This window comes from Macaca thibetana, chromosome 5, assembly GCF_024542745.1.
Source record: "Macaca thibetana thibetana isolate TM-01 chromosome 5, ASM2454274v1, whole genome shotgun sequence".
In the NCBI taxonomy this organism is placed as follows: Eukaryota; Metazoa; Chordata; class Mammalia; order Primates; family Cercopithecidae; genus Macaca; species Macaca thibetana.
Window position 1 is genome coordinate 101503913 of NC_065582.1, and position 12720 is coordinate 101516632.

The following is a 12720-nucleotide window of genomic DNA, read 5'->3' on the forward strand; positions in this document are numbered from 1 at the left end:
ACAACCTCCACCTCCCAGGTTCAAGCGATTCCCCTGCCTCAGCCTCCCAAGTAACTGGAATTACAGGCATGCACCACCATGTCCAGCTAATTTTTGTATTTTTAATAGAGATGGGGTTTCACCATGTTGGCCAGACTGGTCTTGAACTCCTGACCTCAGCTGATCCACCTGCCTTGACGTCCCAAAGTGCTGGTATTACAGGTATGAGCCACTGCACCCAGCCTCTCCCACTCTTTTGTAAGGACACTTGTGATTTCATTTAGTGCCCACCAGGATAATCTCACCATCTCAAAATTCTTATCTACATCTGCAAAGACCCTTTTTTCATGTTAGGTAACATTTATGGGTTCCAAGGATTAAGACCTGATATCTTTCATTATTCAGTTTGCTACATAAGGAATCAAATGTAGGTCTATATGACTATAAGCTTAAATTTCAACCATGCATTCGTCCACTTCATATTTATTAAATTCCTGATACATAGAAGCACTTTGGCAGATACTGTGGCTACGATGTGAAGCAAAACCAATCACCATTGGTTGATTTGGGCTGCCCTTATGAGCCAACAAGTTCGCTGGGGAGATAGATATTGGTAAAAATAATTATGCAAATGAATGCCAAATTGCAACTATGATACATGTTACGATAGGAGGTACATGGTGCTGTAGGAATTTGGTCAAGTCTGGGAAAGCTCCACATACTAAGAATTACTTGAGATGAGATCTGAAGGAAGAATGGGGTCACTAGACATAAAACGAAGAACAAGCAAAAATCCTTATGTAGTCCTGCTAGCACAAGGTCTGACACATGTAAGTGCTCATAAAATCAGTTTCCCTCTTCCCACTCTCCTCTCTTCCTTAAAGAATCTACTGGTGCAACTATAGTCTTATTGTAACAGACATAGAACTACTCCCATGGGGCTGTAGAACCACACAGGTTTCCCTAAGTGTCTTCCTAACTCACGCTCTGTGCTATAGTCCGTGTAACATCTGTCTTCACAGGTCATAGTTCATCAGCGTAAATTTTGATAAATCTTTAATATACCTTGCTCCATCAAGACAGGAACCAAAAATTAAATACTTAGTTTGTAAAAAAAAAAAAAAAAAAAAAAAAAAAAAAAAAAAAAAAAAAGCAAGCATTTTGTCAATGTACCGTGTTCCAAAATGGGATTGAGACATTGTCAAGACATTTGAAAAATCCCAACAAACCATCCATTAACCGAACTTTTTTTTTTTTTTTTTTTTGAGACAGAGTCTTGCTCTGCTGCCAAGGCTAGAGTGCAGTGGCACGATCTTGGCTCACTGCAGCCTCCACCTCTCTGGTTCAAGCAATTTCCCTGCCTCAGCCTCCCTAGTGGTTAGGATCATAGGCTTTCGCTACCATGCCTGGCTAATTTTTTTGTATGTTTTGTAGGCACGGCTTTCTCCATGTTGGTCAGACTGGTCTCTAACTCCAGACCTCAGATGATCCACCCGCCTCGGCCTCCCAAAATGCTGGAATTACAGGCGTGAGCCACCGCACCCAGCCAACATTTATTTTTTTAAAAAAGATCTTGTCAATTCTAGCTCACATTGTTTATTAGGCAACAGAAAGTTGTTCAAAGACAGTCGTTGCAAATGTTACCATGTGTTACATAAAAGAAATTTCAGAAAATGTGCTTTTGCAGTTGAAAGTAAGTATTTTTCAAAGCTTTCATGGACTTTGTTTGTTTGTTTGTTTGTTTGTTTTAAGCCAGTCAAATTTAGCTGGGGGGAGGGTAGGGTTGTACACCAACTTTAGTGACACTAATGTTAATAAGTTCTGATAACTCACTACTGCGGGACCAGCCTAGTTGACATTTGCCATGTAAAGGAAATAAAATTATCTGATTTAACAGCTAATTGAAAAACAAAATATGGAATAGTTTTCCTTTTTTGTTTTAGATCTTATTCAATGTTATTTCTTAACCTTCTCAGATATTTCTTTTTTTTTTTTTTTTTTTTTTTTTTTGAGACTGAGTCTCACTCTGTCACCCAGGCTGGCTTGCAGTGGTGCAATTTCGGCTCACTGCAACCTCCAGCTCTCAGGTTCAAGTGATTCTCCTGCCTCAGGCTCCCAAGCAGCTGGGATTACGGGCATGTGCCACCACATCTGGCTAATTTTTGTATTTTTAGTAGAGACAGGGTTTCCCCGTGTTGGCCAGGTTTGTTTCGAACTCCTGACCTCAAGTAATCTGCCTGTCTTGACCTCCCAAAGTACTGGGATTACAAGCGTAAGCCACCACACCCGGCCTAAATGTTCTATTTCTTAACCTGATGATGGGTACATAAATGTCCATTTTATTATTCTGTAAATCATACATTGTTGTGTTTATGATTTATTTCACAATTTAAAAAAGATCACTCCACCTATTCCCCTTGCTCAAATTCCATGCTCATTAAAGAGCATTCTGGTGATGCTCTGACTCCTATTGTAACTGTGCCTCCAGTAAGGGAATGGATATTGGACCATTTGGCTTGTATAATTCTTTTTTTTAGAGTAGTAAACTTGTGTGAAAGTTTTATTTTAGAAAAAAATACTAATGAAACAATGAATGCTTAGTTCATTTAATGACTGCGTTCTTATAAATGAAATTAAATTGGTCTCTCAATATGTTCTCGTAGAGCCAATATATCTTCTGCAAGTAACCAAATTCATACTCAGAATCAGGACTTTCTGGATGCTTCCATTTCATCCCATATTGCAGCTTCAATTTTTGAAACATCATATTCCCTCATCATATCAAATTCAAGTTACAGCTGTCTCTACTTCTAAGTTGCTTTCATTTGTTCTTCAGTGAAACAAAGATCAAATATTATTCCTTAAATATTAAAATTTGGACAGTCCCAGTATTTGGACGAGAGCTGAGGCTTCATTTTCAGTTTTCAGCTTATTAACAGGAACTTCTTGGCTAGGCTATTGTGCTACTGGCTTCATATTCACATCAACAGTGCTATATTCAGGAACGGCACCTCGTAACTACAGCAAGTTATCATCCAGCCATTTCTCTAATTAGACCACTTGAATCTCGGATTCGAAGATTATAAAGTTCAAAGCAAATCTTAACATCTTGTCCTTTGATAATATTCCTAAGGATAAAAGTAGCCCCAAGTACTTTTCCTGATCTCTAGATGCAAATCCCCAGAAACTGGCTGAGTTTTTTCACTGGCATATGAGTTAGCTATAGTAACACAAATAATACTTCCAAAATAGGATGAATGTGGAGTACTTTTCTCCTTTCTAACATAACTTTTCCTCCTTTTTGAAATTTCAGAGGATTTATTCTTCCCCTTGGAGGAATGAATTAGGGACTCAAGAACTGCAAGCAACAGAGGCCAACCCCCAGCCTGGAGACTCTGGCCTGGGCTTCTTGCAACCCTATGCCCCGCCACAATACGGGCCACCATGCTAGCTTGCTCACGTTGAGACTACCAGTCTCCATGTTTTAAATTAGTCATTTTTCTTCCTTTTGGTGAGTTCTGTAAGGTTCAATAAGTAACCTCTCATCAATATTTATTGCTGGAGAAAGAACTGAAAACTGTGAGTTTGCATCAAACAAACACTACTGTGTATAGTAGCAGTGCTGCAAGAAGTAGAACAAGAGCTATCTGGACATTCATCCACAGAGAGTTTGATTGATTTGGTGGCTGGGAGATGAGGGCATTCCTTGTGATTGCTTCTGTTTATGCCAGTGGAGACAAAGTGGTCAGCTGATGGTGAGGGAAGGAAAGGGAGTATAGACAGTTTGAGGAGAGAGGACAATGTGTGATATAGCCTCTTTTAGACAGTGGGAAAGGAAACATCGTAGGAAATTTCCTCCCAGGGAATATTTAATGATCCTTTGAGATTTGTATATGTGAATTCAATCAGCATGGTTGAGGCTGTTTTTTATTTTGTTTCAGGAATGCTCAGCTTTGTGGTGCAAACACAAAGTAGAAGAGAGCGGGGCTTAACTAGGGATTAGAGCATTGCTAGGAGAGTCCAATAGTGGGATCAAGCATCAGGAGAATGATTCTAATGAAGGACCATGGGTTCTAAGCTGAATAAGGGGAGAAGGGAGGAACTGAGTCAGGTAATCTGTAGTGGAAAGTGGAAGTCAGTTGATTGGAATACACTAGTCAAGCAGTTGATCTAGTGCACTCAAGTGAGTGGGCTGGAAGGCTAGTAAGGGAGGGGTGGAGTGTGAGAGAGGGGGAGGTTCCAAGCTGAGATTGGGATGCTGTGCAGAACCAAGGATATCAAGGTCATTAATATAGCCACAAGAATGAGAGATAAAGACAACTGAGTAAAAGCCAAGTCAAACAAGCAATTTTTGGCGTTATCTAGTCTCTTCTCTGCACATTGGTCTCCAATATGTAACTATTTTACCGTTGCATGGTAACAGGAGACTTGGCAGTTCTCAGAGGACTTACCTTCCTGTTTATGAAAGAGCGGTGAACTCAGAGGTTATCACTGGTAGGTAGATGGTTAACACACAGTAAATAGACCTATAATTTAGATGGGAGTGATCATAGGACAAAGCATTCTGGCAGTGTTATAAAACTCCAGGGAAATCAAGAGGCTAAATGTGACTTGGAAGGCTGCAAACAATAAAGGTGGCAAAAAAGGAGTAGTGTTGAATGGTTTTGACTCATGATGAAGGAAACTCAATAGTAGGAAAGAGGAACTGGATTAAGCCAATTCAACCTAATTCTTCGGGGTTATAAGTCAAGGACAAATAAACCTGCATACCCTTTTATTTACTCCTTTATCTCCACAAAAGGGAATATTTTCACTTGAAGTAAATCAAGCTATAGTGAATATCCACAGTAGCCTTGAAGAGGAAAGCAAGGATAACAAAACAAAGGTGGATAGTATATGAAAGCTTCAGAACCTCTTTCTTCCAGTAGGTTTAACATGAGGCACCAAATAACAGAAAACTGCAAATACATTAGGGGGAAGCAGCACTGAGTTCAGGTGCAGAGTTTAATTTCAATCTCTTTCAAATCCCAGATTTAAAATTGTATAGTTTGGACATTGTATATAGCAAAATTCTTAGATAAGATATTCAGGTTTAAATTCTAGTCTCACTTATGAAGCAGAAAAAAAATGTATCTGTATATACCTAGTCTAATGCTAGTTTGACAATTTTATGATCTGATTCATAAATTTACTTTTCTTAGAGTATAAGCTTAGATAATTTTCTAATAAGGTGTTTCCTTATTGGTCACTGAATTTATAGATCATAGTTTTCTGAAACTTCCCACTACTTGTTGAGAAAAAGCTGAGTGTTGGGGAAAAAACTGAGGCAGGGCTTGCATGTCTGACATAACGTCCTCTGGAATGTGTCTAGACTTGCTGGCTTCTTGCTTCTAACCCTCCTAGATTGATTGTATGCCCATTATCTCAAGTAGCAGATGTTCCATATAAATCCTAAACCATCACAGCTGTAGATCATGCACCTGCCCTTTTGACCCCCACATTCTCACGACCTGTTTCTTTGTTGGATTCTCAATAAATAACTTGGGCTCCCAGCGCTCAGGGCCTTTGCAGCCTCCATAATCATGATGGCCCCCTGGTCCCACTTTTCTTCTCAAACTTTTTCTCAGTCCTTTGACTCTGCCAGACTTTGTCGCCCCCACGACCTAGTGTTGGGACTGATCACCCCAACATTGCTGGCAGCCCAAAATGGGGCAATAAAGACACCGGTGAAGGAACACTAGAACTTGTGAAAGCAGAGGTTGCATCATCAAAGGACACCCAAGGACGTCTAAAAGAAGCTTGGCAGAAAAGCTGAGCACTTGGAAGAACCAGGGTAACAATGGGACAAAGTGAAAGCAGACATTCTGCTTATTTAAATTTCTTAAGGCATTTATTATGAAGAGGAGGAGTGAAAGTTAGTAGTCAGAATTTGTTGTCACCCTTTAATGCAGTAAAGCAGTTTTGCCCATAGTTCCTGGAACAAGGGACTATGGAGCTGAATGAATGGGAGATAATTGGCAGAGATTTTTTTAAAAGTGTATAAAGCTGGAGCAAAAAGTCCAGTCTTGGTTTGGTCAATGTGGGTGCTAATAAAAGCAGCTCTTGAACCATTTCAAACAGATGATGAGGCAGATTCAGATGGGGAAGAGGAGGATGAGTGTAAAAACCTATCTTCAGATTCTGAATGTGAGGAACAAACAGGAAACAGAGGAAATTAAAGAAAAAAAGGGAAACTGGAAAAAGTATGTTTTACTAGACTGTGGGCTCTACCTGCTGAATTAAGTGAAAGGCCACCTCCTCTCTCTCCCCTTAATGGGTGAGAAGATGAATTAGCTACAAAACTTACTGCTCCTGTAGTTGTAACATTAAAATCTGGAGCAATTGGTGGTGCTATACAAAATTCTATTCAAAAGGCTAGAGCCAAGGGAGACCTTGAAGCATGGCAATTTCCCTTAACTATAATCCAGCAGGGAGGACAGAATATAGCTAATTGGACCACCTTTCCTTTTAAGCTGTTGAAGGAATTCAAGCTATTAGTCAATATGGGCCAAACTCTCCTTTTGTGCAAACTTTATTTAAAAAGTTTCTCTCGATAATAGATTAATACCGTATGATTGGGATACTTTAACAAAATCTGTTCTCACTTCATCTCAGTACTTGAAATTTAAAACCTGGTAGGCTGATGAAGCTCAAACTCAGGCAAGGGAAAATACACAAGCACAACCACCTGTGCCTGTTTCCTTTGAACAGTTAATGGGAGTCGGAGCTGATTGGGGTTGATTAGAAAATCAAGCAGTAATGGAGGATGTTGCCATTGTTCAGCTGCGCTCTGTGTACTTACAGGCACAGGAAAGGATAAATGTTACAGGGGAAAAATATCCTTCTTTCAGTTCTATCCAACAAGGACCTAAAGAGTCATATATTGATTTTATTGGTTGGCTCCAAGAGGCTGTGTATAAAGCCATAACTGATAAAACAGCTCAAGATGTTGTAATACAGCTTCTTACATATGATAATGCTAATACAGAGTGTCAAACTGCTATTAGACCCCTGAGAAGGAAGGCTCATTTAGCTGAACATATTAAGGCTTGCGATGGCATTGGGGGTAACTTACATAAGACTACTTTTTTAGCTCAGGCTATGGCTGGATTAAGAGTAAGAAAGAATATGCCCTGTTTCTTAGGCTCTTGCTTTAATTGTGGGCAACTGGGACACACAAAAAAGGAATGTAGGAAAGGAAATCAAAAGGCAAGAGCTACCAACAAACAGAAAAGTCGTGGTGTATACCCCCATTGTGAAAAAGGCCATCACTAGGCAAGTCAGTGTCATTCTAAAATTAGCAAAGATGGACAACCTCTCTCGGAAAACAGGAAGAGGGGCCCACCTCGAGCCCCTCAACAAACCGAGACATACCCAGTACAGTCACTGCCCTTACAAATGTACAATTGTCCCCAGCCACAGCAGGCAGTGCTGTTATAGACCTCTGCAGCACAATTCCCATCTCCTTACTTTCCTGGGGAGCCACCAAAACAGGTCCCCACAGGAGTTAGGGGACCCTTACCCACAGGAACAGTTGGTCTATTACTTGGAAAGTCTAGTCTAAATTTGAAAGGTGTCACTTGCATATGGGAATAATTGATTCTGATTATATCAGAGAAATTCAACTAGTTCCTCAACGCTATGGTCTGCTTCCCCAGGAGAAAGAATTGCTCAGTTGTTGCTGTTACCTTACATAAAATTAGGAAGCAGCACAATGAAGAGAACAGGAGGCTTTGGTAGAACTAATGCAACAGGAAACGCTGTATATTGGGTTAATCAAGCGTCTGACAAAAGACCTATTTGCACAGTAACTATTCAGGGAAAAGATTTTGAAGGACTAGTAGATACTGGAGCTGATGTCTCTATTATTGCTATAAATCAATTGCCCTGGCACTGGCCTAAGCAAAAGGCATCCTTTGGTATTGTTGGAGAGGGAGCTGCCTCGGAAGTTTTTCAAAGTTCCTTGATTTTACCATGTCAAGGGCCAGATGGTCAGGAAGGGACAATTCAGCCTATCATTACACCTATTCCTCTCAATTTATGGGGTAGAGACTTACTGCAATAATGGGAGGCTGAAATATCTATTCCTATGGATCAATATAGTAGTAACAGTAGACAAATGATGATAAATATGGTATATTGCCCAGGAAAAGGACTAGGGAAAGAAAAAAATGGCTAATCAGAACCTTTAGAATTAAAAGGACAAACAGATCGGACCAGATTGGGGTGTCATTTTTAGAAGCAGCCATTGTTGAGCCTCCAGCTCCCATTCCTCTTGTTTGGCTAACTGCCAAACCAGTTTGGGTGGAGCAGTGGCTGCTGAAACAGGAAAAACTGAAGGCCTTAAAAGAGCTGGTGCAGGAACAATTGCATATAGAACCTACTTTCTCCCCTTGGAATTCTCCTGTATTTGTCATTAAGAAAAAATCAGGGAAATGGAGAATGTTAACAGATTTAAGGGCTGTTCATGCTGTAATTCAACCCATGGGTGCACTACAACCAGGGTTACCCTCCCCAACAATGATCCCAAAATACTGGCCTCTCATAGTGATAGATCTAAAGGATTGCTTTTTTATTTTTTTAATACCATTCCTTTAGCTGCCCAAGATTATGAAAAATTTGCTTTTACTATTCCCACCACAAATAATAAAGAACCAGCAGACAGATACCATTGGAAAGTACTACCACAAGGCATGCTAAATAGCCCGACTATTTGCCAAACTTATGTCAGGAAAGCTATTAAGCCAGTTAGAGAACAGTTTAAAAAATGTTATATCATCCATTACATGGATAATATTTTGTGTACAACTGAAACTAGGGAAGAATTGATGTTGTGCTACAAACAGTTAGAAAAGGCTGTAAAGGTGGCAGGGTTGATTGTAGCCCCCAGTAAAATCCAAACTTCTACACCTTTTCAATATCTAGGAATGAAGGTAGAGTAAAATCCTATTAAGCCTCAAAAGATTCAAATTCAGAGAGATAATTTAGAAACCCTAAATGATTTCCAAAAATTACTAGGTGACATTGATTGGATTTGTCCAACTTTAGGCATTCCTACCTATGCTATGTCTCACCTCTTTTCTACCTTACAAGGTGATTCTAACCTTAACAAGAAATGTTCCTTGTCCAAAGAGGCATTGGAGGAACTTCAATTAATTGAGGAAAAAAATCAGCAAGCACACATAGAACAGATTAATCCAACGCAACCATTACAGTTTTTAGTTTTTCCTACTAAGCATTTGCCTACAGGAGTTATAGTTCAACAGGATGATCTAGTTGAGTGGTTTTTCTGCCTCACAATACAACCAAAACGTTCACACTGTACCTGGATCAAATTGCTGTGCTAGTAGGACAAGCAAGGCTGCACACAACAAAGCTAATGGGATATGATCCAAATCAGATTATAGTTCTGTTAACTAAACAACAAATTCAACAAGCCTATGTTAATTCCCAAGAATGGCAAGTTAATTTGGTAGGTTTTGTTGGCATTCTTGATAATCATTATCCTAAATCTAAGATATTTCATTTTCTAAAATTAACATCCGGGATATTGCCTTCTATTACTCAAAAAGCCCCTATTAAAGGGGCCCTTACTGTTTTTACTGATGGATCTAGTAATGGAAAAGCCTCATTTGTGGGACCTCAACAAGTTTTGCAAACTGACTTTACTTCTGCTCAAAGGGCTGAACTTATGGCTGTGATAACTGTTAAAAAACTTTTAAGCAGCCAGTAAACATTGTTTCTGATTCAGCCTACATGGTGCAAACCACACAAAATATTGAATGTGCCTTAATTCAAAATGTGACTGATAAACAACTTAATTCTTTATTTCATTCTTTACAGCAAGCACTACAACAAAGGCATTCACCTTTCTATATCACTCATATGAGAGTACATACTAACCTCCTTGGCCCTTTAACTAAACTCAATCAAAGGGTGGATGCTTTGGGGTCCACAGCTTTTGCTGATGCACAAACATTTCATTCTTTAACCCATCTTAATGCTTCAGGCCTTAGGAAAAGATATGGTGCATCATGGAAAGAAGCTAAAGAAATTTGCAACACTGTTCTGCCTGCCAAGTCCTGCATTTGCCACATCAAGGAAGAGAAGTTAACCCTAGGAGTTATCTCCAAATTCCATCTGGCAGAAGGATGTAACACATATTCCTGCTTTTGGAAAATTGTCCTTTGTTCATGTTTCATTAGGTTCCTATTCACATTTTATCTGGGCCACATGTCAAACAGGGGAGGCTACAGCTCGTTAAAAGACATCTTTTACCTTGCTTTTCTGTTATGGAAATCCCAGAAAAAATAAAAGCTGATAACGGCCCAGGATACTGTAGTAAAGCCATGGCTACATTCTTTCAACAATGGAATATTGCCAATACTATGGGTATTCCGTATAACTCACAAGGACAGGCAATAGTGGAAAGAGCTAATCGTACTTTAAAAACTCAAATACAAAAGCGAAAGGCAGGAGACCAGGAATATAAAACATCACATATGCAATTGCATCTAGCTTTATTAACATTAAATTTTACAAAAAGATCAACCCATAACTGCAGCGGAACAACTTCTGACAGGACAAAAGGCAAATAAAAAGGCTGGACAAGATATATGATAGAGGGATACACATACAAAGAACTGGGAAAAAGGAAAGATAATTACACGGGGAAGAGGATTTGCTTGTGTCTCTCCAGGTGACAATCAGGTGCCTGTGTGGGTGCCCGCTAAACATCTGAAGATCTATCATGAGCCACAGCATCTAGTGGACCCACCTGTACAGTGCGAATTGAAGGTCTGAAAAGCCTCGATTTGCTTTCCTTGTGCCTTCTGTTAGAAGGGGCCTGTTTCTCATTATCAGTGGCCTCCCAGCTACAGCCACAAAAGTTTTTGTTTCTGTTTCAGTAGATTTAATAATGTGGGGGTGAGGGTATGCTTGTTTTTTGCAGGAGATGAATGAACCGTGTGGATGCCCTCAAGATGTGTATGACCGTGGAACGGGAGACTGGAGGACCCATGGATCCCAACCATGGACTAGGTTCCCCCAGTAGGAGCCATGAGCCAGTTGAATCTGAATGCGAAGATGGAATGAAGACTGACCAGAGTCACGATGCTTATTGAACCGGTGCTTTCTGACTCAGCTCCTCCCTACCCTGAATACAAGAGACCCTAATAGTTAGGCAGGAATATCATTGCCCCTATTCAGCATGAAGAAGTTACAGAAGATGGACCTTCATCTTTCTGCAACCCCTAGGATTAAGGGTCCTCTTGTAAAAGGGAAAGGGGAGATATGTGGGATGCATTCAAACCACAGAGACTCCAGTTTGAATGAGAGCTAAGAAAAATGAAGCTGGATCACCAACCGGCAATTAAGGGCTGCACAGCCTGCAATTGCCTTGCTCAATTAAAAGAGGCCACCTTTTATGCTAGTAATAATGATAACTAGTAATAATAATAGTAATAATGATACCTTCTCTTTTACAAAAAGGAGAAGCAGGGCATGTTGGGGGAAAAAACTGCGGCAGGGCTTGCATGTCTGACATGATGTCCTCTGGAATGTGTCTAGACTTGCTGGCTCCTTGTTTCTAGCCCTCCTAGGCTTCTAGATCGATTGTATTCCCATTGTCTCAAGTAGCATAAGATGTTCCATATCAATGTTAAACCATCACGGCTGTAGATCATGTGCCTGCCCTTTTGACTCCCACATTCTCATGACCTGTTTCTTTGTTGGATTCCCAATAAATAGCCTGGGCTCCCAGAGGTCGGGGCCTTCACAACCTCCACAATCATGATGGCCCCCTCGTCCCACTTTCCTTTTCAAACTGTCTTTTTCTCAACCCTTTGACTCTGCCAGACTTCATCACCCCATGACCAGGTGTTGGGTCTGATCACCCCAACACTACTGTGGCTGAATACTTCAAAATTATTAACTTTCGTAGCTATTTGATTGTCTTGTCTTTGATTCAATTGATAGAGTGTTATCACCTTTAAAATACAGGGTACAACTTAGGCTTAATATTCCTGGTCAATAAAAATATACCACGTTTTAAAGAATCTAGGCCAGGCGCAGTGGCTCACGCCTGTAATCCCAGCACTTTGGGAGGCCAAGGCAGGCAGTTCACGAGGTCAGGAGATTGAGACCATCCTGGCTAAACACGGTGAAACCCCATCTCTACTGAAAGTACAAAAGAAAATTAGCCGGGTTTTGTGGCGGGCCCCTGTAGTCCCAACTACTCAGGAGGCTGAGGCAGGAGAATGGCGTGAACCTGGGAGGCAGAGCTTGCAGTGAGCCGAGAGTGCGCCACTGCACTCCAGGCTGGGAAACAGAGTGAGACTCTGTCTCAGAAACAAAAACATAAAAAAGAATCTAGAGGCCAGGCATGGTGGCTCACACCTGTAATCCCAGCAGTTTGGAAGGCCAAGGCAGGTGGATCACCTGAGGTCAGGAGTGGGAGACTAGCCTGGCCAAAATTGCAAAACCCCATCTCTACTAAAAATACAAAACTTAGCCAGGCGTGGTGGTGTGCACCTGTGGTCCCAGCTACTTGGAAGGCTGAGGCAGGAGAATCGCTTGAACCCAGGAGGCGGAGGTTGCAGTGAGCTGAGATCATGCCACTGCACTTCAGCCTGAGCAATAGAGCAAGACTCCCTTAAAAAAAAAAAAAAATCTAGGGAATAAAAGTTCAATTACCCTCCAAAA

General features: G+C 40.7%; 1 protein-coding gene and 1 pseudogene across 2 annotated transcripts in view; both read right to left on the minus strand.

The window, feature by feature from the left end:
* The window catches only part of SPP1 (secreted phosphoprotein 1), an 899378-nt gene that overhangs the window by 541255 nt on the left and 345403 nt on the right, over positions 1-12720 (minus strand). The window lies entirely within an intron of this gene.
* On the minus strand, positions 2685-3331 carry LOC126954717 (39S ribosomal protein L19, mitochondrial-like; annotated as a pseudogene).